Below are 7,565 nucleotides of genomic sequence, written 5' to 3' on the forward strand. Positions count from 1 at the left end.
CCCTAGGTGAGCCGGCACTCCCTTTGTTCGGTGACACGTTCAAGGGGGGTTGACGCCATCACAGGTGGGCCTGGAGCTGGGTTCGTCTGTACCGTGGACTTGACAGTGGCTGTCATTGCAGTGGGGCAGCTAATGAGTCTCAGAGCCCTGGGAAGTTTGTCCAGGGCCAGGAGTGTGGGCCTGTCTCTCCAGGGTCACTCCCTTCTCCACAAGGGCGCAATCAAGAGAAGAGCTCTATTTTTAGACGAACTATGTTGTATTCAGAAATAATTAAACCAAATCTTATATTAAAAGGCAAAGGTGATGGAGACTGCCTGGTTTGCATGGCCTCGCCACACATCCAGCCCCCTTCCTCCTGGGGGGCTGTGGGGGTCCAGTTCCCCAGCCCTCCCGACTGTCAGCTTATTGCTCAGGCTGGATGAGGGGTGGCAGAGGCACTTCTTGTCAACAGCCTTCCCAGTCTGATTTTAGATACCGTTACATCTAAAGCAAGTTCCTTCTTTATTCTTTTTTTTTTTTTTCTCTCAGTCATTTTTTTCTTATTTCTTTTATATCATCAATAATAAAAATGACAAAAGTAAGGAATAAAAGTGATTTAAATGTGAGATGTCCGGGAACCCTCTGAGTTACTCTGAGAACCAGAGTCCGCCAGGGGACCCCACGGCTTAGATGTGTTTCAGTGACCTGTCTGCCACAAGGAGGCCGGGGGGCTCCAAGGTGGAAGCCGGTGCCCCATGGTTTCTGAGTGAATTACACTTAGGGCTTGTCATTGCCATGGGGTGAGGCTACTCAGGGGTGGTGGTGGGGGGTGTGTGTGAGCAGTGTCCTCTCCTGTCAGGTCACTCAGGTCACAGAACCTCACAAGGTTGGTTGGACCTTTCCAGTGAAATTTTATAATCAGTTGTGCCATCAAGTCGATTCCCACTCCTCGCCAGCCCATGTGACAGTAGTAGAAGGGCCCCCAGGGCTTCCTCAGGCTTTTCTCCAGGTCTTCTCTCCTTGGAGGCTCTGGCTCCATCCAAATCCCCATCCTTCTACTTAGCAGCCTGAGATGATACAGCACACACTGAGCTTGGGTCGAGGGCCTCAAGACTTGGGTCAGTAGCCCCAATACACTGAGGGGATATTGGGGGGGGGGGTGTCTCATTCTTTACCTCCCCTCCCCCAGATTCCCAATGCATCTGAAGGCTGAAGGTCCTTCAGAAGCTGGCTTTTCCTTTTGTCCTCATCTTCCTTGGACTTTGTTCCTTTGTTGCTGGTCTTGTTCATTGCTCCTCTGACCCCTACTGCTTTCCGTAGAGTCCCAGCTTGCATGAGGAACCACAGTCTAAGCCAAACCAGACCCTCCACTGTTGAGTCTTCCTCAGCTCATAGCAACTCTGTAAGTAGGTAGAACTGCCTCAGGGTTTCCATAGCTGTCCTCTATAGAAGCAGCTGACATCTTTCTCCCAAGGAGCTGGCAGTGGGTTCGACCCCCCAATCTTTGAGTTAGCACTGAACCACTTTACCCCCAGGGTCCCCCTTATTCTCGTGGTAGAAGCTGCTCTGGCCTCACTCATCACACCTTTGTGTTGACTAGAGACCCACTTCCTCCTGGTGTGCCTGACACAATGCTAAGTAGAATCAGCTGTTGTCAGCCAGTGCATGGCCGTGGTTAGTATTAAAGTACATATTTACAGAAGGAGACAGGCCTGGCAGGGACGAGGTCTGTAAGAGCTCACACATCCCTTCATGTCGCATCACTGGACATTAAACAGGCCATGTCATGTGGGACACAGGGCCAAGAGCAGGAGCCTGTCCTGCCTCGGGGGGCTCCAGGTTCGGCCCAGGCCACTGTTGGCTTGTCGGTTTCATAGGTGGCATTTCGGAAGATGCACCGTGCTTCCCCATAGTGGTATAGGAGGGAAACTGAGGTCTCAAGGCTCCACGGATAGAGATGCACATTAAGTGTGTCTGTGTCTGTTCTGGCTCTCATACGTACCTCCAGGACAAACCGTGCTACTGTCTGCAGACTCCCACCCTGTGAGAGGCTCCTAAGATGAGGGGATGCAGCCTGTGTTTTAAAACCTGCAGACTGCTGTTGTATGCACAGTTCTCTGCCTGTTGGATGATGATCTTGATCTGAAGAGACATTTATTGTTAAGTGCTGTCAAGTTGGTTCCAACCCATAGCAACTCTAGAGGGTTTCTGAGGAACCGCTGGTGGGTTTGAACCGCCAACCTTGTGGCTCGTAGCCCGGTACTGATCCTATACCACCACACCAGGAGTCCAAAGGGGCTTTGCCTTCCTGTCAGGTAATCAAACCCCAGTCTCCCATGTCACAGGCAGGGATACTTAACCACTACACTAAGGGTGATGGCAGCTAAAAATTGGCTTTTAAGTGGTCATGTTAAAGGAACCCCTGGGTGGTACACACAGTACACTAGGCTGTTAACCTAAAGGTTGGTGGTTCAAGACCCCCCAGAGGCACCTCAGAGGACAGGCCTGGCAAGCTACTCCCAAACAATTAGCCATGGAGCACAGTTCTACTCTTGAACCACGTGGCTTCTCCATGAGTTGGAATAGACAGAAATGAATTTTGGGATAATGCAGAACATCAGATTGAAAAGACACAATTTGGCCAAGTTTGTCTGGTTCTGTTTAGAAAACCGCTAGAGAAATGATCAGGCAGCTGGAGAGTGGACACGCCCTTTGGCTGTTCTTGTTTGCAGCCCTTTTCCTCTTTTTGTATACATAGCTTTGATGTATGGTCTCCTTTCCAGTTTCATATTAAATCAAGTGAGGGTTTCTGGTCTCTGCCTGGCTCGGCTCCCTTCTTCCTGTGGGGACAACCTGAGGTAACAGCTGTGGTAACTGTGATCCCCAGCCCAGTGACCTTGCCTCCTCAGGCCGGTTGGCTTCGCGGATGGTGGTGACGGCTCTGCCTGTCATCGCTGTGGCCGTGTTAATATCTAACACACTTTTTTGTTGTTAAGTGCCTTTGAGTTTATTCCAACTCATGGCAACCCTGTGTAGGATTTCCAAGAAGTGGCTGATGGGTTTGAACCAGCGACCTAGTGGTTAGCAGTCCAGTGCTTATCCTACAGCGCCACCACACCAGGACTCCTTTAGCACACTGAATGTCACTAATTAAACACAAAAAACGAATTGTTCACAGAACTCTGTAAACAGTACATTACTGTCCACAGGTTTGAAAAGCTTCATCTCAGAGGTCTAGGAAGATATCCAAAGATAGTCAAAATATGTGTTGGTTCTTTTTTTTTTTTTAAAGATGCTTGTTGCCACAGAGGAGATGGAAATGAGATTTATCTGTAAAATGTATTGATGTTCTGACGCAAAGAGGATAAACTGGGAGCTGCTTATACCCAGACAACAGCAATAGGAAGAAGCCAGCCTGTCGGTCCATTAGGAGGCCCCTGTGCAGTGGGCCTCAGAGCTTCTGGGGGTGAGCTGTGGTTCGGACCCTGCATGTGGCACATCCCTGGTCACACAGATCTTCCCCGTTCCAGCACCGTCTGGAACAGAGGACAGCTCTACACGTGTGAGCTGACAGTGGGATTACTGGTATGTTAAAGAATATCACCTCAGACAGCAAGCTCTGCTGGGATTTCTGTGAAAACGTGTGGTCTGGACTTCCCAGCTGTCCGTGGGCTGTGATGGAAGGAAGGTCGCAGCCTGCCGGGTTTTGGTTGGGTTTTGCTCTGCTTTTGCTCCCTGGGCAGGTTCTGCCCCAGTGGAACTGTCTGGTGAAATTCATAGCTGATGCTGGACTTTGGGGGTCCAGAGCCAGGCAACAGGGGGGTTGGGAGAGGCCACCAGCCACGGTGAGCTTGTTAAGTGCCATCGATTTGGTTCTGACTCATAGGAACCCCATATAGGATTTCCAAGGAGCAGCTATTGGGATTGAACTGCTGACCTTGTGATTTGCAGTCCAGTGCTGATCCTACAGCGCCATACCAGGACTCCATGGCCTTAATTGTGTTGAAAAATGGGGACCATGCTTCTCCACAGTCCCTGCTGCCCTCAGATGGCCTTGTCCCCTCTATTAACTCAGTGCAAGCTCTCATGCTCTTCTAGGGTGGCAGGCATCCTGTCCTTGGGAAAGAGCCTGCCACTGTCCTGTGACAAGAAACAGTGCAATTCAGACACAGGCCCCGTAAGCAGCTCATCAACACTGAACGACATTTAGCTCTGGTTTTTTTGTAGAATGGAGGCAAGGACCTCAGCTCCCCCAAACCATCATGCTGCTCAGGAAGGGTGAGGAGAGCAGGTGCCCCACGTCAGGTGAGCATTCAGATCGCTGCTCCCTTGCTAACTTGCTGTGTGACCCACTCGTAAACTGGGACGTCTGTTTCTGAACTTGCTGGGAAGAAGAAAGTATGCAGAGGGCTTAGTAGAGTCAGGGCCCTTTTCTCCCTGTGAGGTGGGAGTTGGCATTAGACAGTGCACTCTCCCTCCATGCTCGCTCCCAGACTCCTGCTCGGGAACCCTATCCTGGCATCCACATCCCCTTGTGGGAAAAACCCCTGCAGAGTTGGGCCTACAACTTTCCTCACTGCAGCCCCTAACCCAAACAAAATTAGCCCACTGCCTGTTGTTCTGACTCATAGCACCCCTGTAAGACAGAATGGAGCTGAACTACAGCGTTTCCAGACAACCACATCTCTCTCCATCGAAGCGTTGGGTGGTTCAAACCACCTTTCAGTTAGCAACTGAGTACTTAATCACTGCCCCACCAGAGCCTCTCTATTGTAGCTCTAGGATGAGGAATTCCCCAGGGACAACGTGGCCCAGGATCCAACGGGTGTGGCTTGGGCTACACTGAGTCACTGGGATAAACGGAGTGGAGATGGAGTGGGGGCGCCTGGTCTTAGCTGGCTTCCACACCCCCTAGCAGGCCTCACAGTTTTTCCCTCCCCCTCCCCTGAGCCATGTGTCCTGTTTCATCTAAGTGACATCGTTAGGACAACAGTTGAATCTCATGAGCTACCACTGTGTGTTTGACAGTCCAGTCCGCCCCTTTCCAGTTGTCTGGCAGTACAGACTGGTCAGGCAGGCAGAGCCGGCTGTCCGGCTGTCCGCTGTTCTGTCCTTGTGAACCTCTTGCTCTTTCACACAATGGGGCTGGGCCCCTGAAGCAGCCATGGTGGGAAATGCTCTCTCTGGTCAGACCTGAAGGAATCTAACTATTAAGGCTGTCCATTGTCTGAAAGGGGTCAGGAAGACCCCCCCAAGCCCTCAGGCAACGCGAGGAAGCCTGGAGGCCCAGCAGTTTCCAGTGAGAGCAGGCAACCTGCAGACTTCCAGATGGCAGCCACTGGAGACACAGATGGCTCTCAACTCTGATGAACTGTGGCCCATTGGCTGCCACCCAAGGAGCAGTACCACAGACAGCCTGGGACTTACCCTGCCAGGCCGAGTCTGGTCATTTTGTTTATGGTATACACAGGATTTTCTTTCTTTCTTTCTTTTTTTATTCATCTGGGCCATCCCTGTTGTTGTTGTTGTTATGTGCCATGGAGTTGGTTCCCACTCATAGCGACCCTGTACAGGGTTTCTGAGGCTGTAAATCTTTACAGGAGCAGAAAGCCTCATCTTTCTCCCGCGGTCCCTGTAGAAACCTCAAAAGGATTCAGCCCAGTTCCTTTTTTCCTTTCCAAGCCATGGCCTGCTTCTGACTCTTTCCGGATAGGCCTTCACCTTCCTTCTTATCAGGTCTGCTGGACAGACTGGCAGCCAGAGCCTCTCCTCCAGACAGCCCTGCAGATTCCTGGGGCTGCGTCCTCTACTACGTTCCTATCGCCTGAGGACAGAGGGAGCGCACCCTTTAGCTTCCCTCCCCACCATCCTCCACCCAGGAAGAGAGGATCAGCCTGGACTCCAAAGGTCTGCTGTAGAGCTATAGTGCAAACAGGGCATTTCCTGTGGTGGCAGATTCTGCCGCAGTCAGGGAGCACACGGGAGGGAGCCTAGCAGGTTACAGCTTCTAGAGCAGTCACAACTGCCACCTCCTGCTTCAACAGAAGTCTGCAGGAGCCCTTGGATCAGAGAAGAGGGGCTTCAGCCCTGGCACCCTTTCCAACTTGTCCCCTCACTTTACCCCGGCCCCCCGCTAGTCTGTAGTCTAGCTGTCTGACTGGCATGAACTGATGCTTCAGGCTGGGAAAGCTTTAGGCAGCAGAGTAACCTGCTGCCTAACGTCCTAGCTGTAGCATAGTGGTTACAAATCAGGCTCCTAACCTCAAGGTCGGGAATTCGAAACTACCAGGTGTTCTGAGGGAGAAAGATGAGGCTTTCTACTCCGGTAAAGATTTAGAGCCTCGGAAACCCTGGGCAGGGTCACTATGCGTTATAACCGACTCCATGGTACTTAACAACAACAACAGCGTCCTAGCTGGCACAGAGCTGGAAAGAGCAGTTTATGTCTTAATCCACAGATAAGGAACAAAGTGAAGGGTTCAGCAAGGTCTGGGGCAGGACAAGGAGCCAGGCCCTTGGTTTCCTACCTCATCTGAAGGGAGGAGACAGAACAGGAAGGTAGCGAGGTCCAGGGAGACCTGAAGTCAGGGAGCCCTGAACAGCTTTCAGGTCAGAGCTGTCTAATAGAAAACCGTAAGTCCCAAATGCAAACCACAGCTGAGACCTGTCAACTTTCTAGTATCCACATTAAAAAAGTTAAAAGAAACAGTGAAATTAATTTTAAAAATATTTTTATTGAACTCAGTGTATCCAAAGTAACATTTCAACACATAATCAATATTGCAAAAAAAACCAACAACCTAGTGAGAGAATTTACATTCTTTCTTTCATCCAGTCTTCGAAATCTACGTGTTACAGCCCGTCTCGAGTCTGACTAGTCACGTGCCAAATGCTCACAGTCACGTGGGCCTCGTGGCTGCATGTGGGGTGCCATGTATCCCACCCTGGCCTTGTGACTGAATGCCTCTTCCCCGCCTCACACAGTTAACACCCTAATTCTTTCAAGATAGTTCCCCAAGAAGCCGAAAATGAAGCAGGAAGACAGCCAGTGCTCTTTCTTGGTTCCCATCCTTTCTCCTGTATTTTGATTCCCAGAGCAGGGAGCAGCCACCTGGTGCCTCGGGCATGTCTGCCCACTGCCTACCAGCCTAATCTGGGGAGTGGGCCAGATTCAACTCCGCCAGGAATTCACCTCTTGTTTTTCTTCCAGTGAATCAGTCCTGACCTCTGGGGCGTGTGAAGGGCCCCTTCAGAGCTCAGTGGCTTCCAGGAAGGCTTGAGGAAAAGGCAAAGCTCGAATGTTCCTGGTCACAACTTCCTCACTGCTTTTCGCCCCTAGCTCTTGGCTAGTTCAGCAGGGTCTCCCCTGGACAGCTCCCCACTGCACCCTAGGGAGACAGGACAGCGGGCTCGGCTCCCTAGAGCACTGCCATCACCTCCCTCTAGCAAAGATGAAGGCAGCTGAGCTGATTCCTCTCGGTTTCAGGAGTGGCGCTGGTTCCTGGAGTTGTAATCATTCACACAAATGATCCTTCCTGAGGACTGCTGATGGCAGGCGTGGTTAACCAACAACTGTCACCAGGAAT

Source organism: Chrysochloris asiatica, unplaced genomic scaffold, assembly GCF_000296735.1.
Source record: "Chrysochloris asiatica unplaced genomic scaffold, ChrAsi1.0 scaffold00132, whole genome shotgun sequence".
Lineage (NCBI taxonomy): Eukaryota > Metazoa > Chordata > Mammalia > Afrosoricida > Chrysochloridae > Chrysochloris > Chrysochloris asiatica.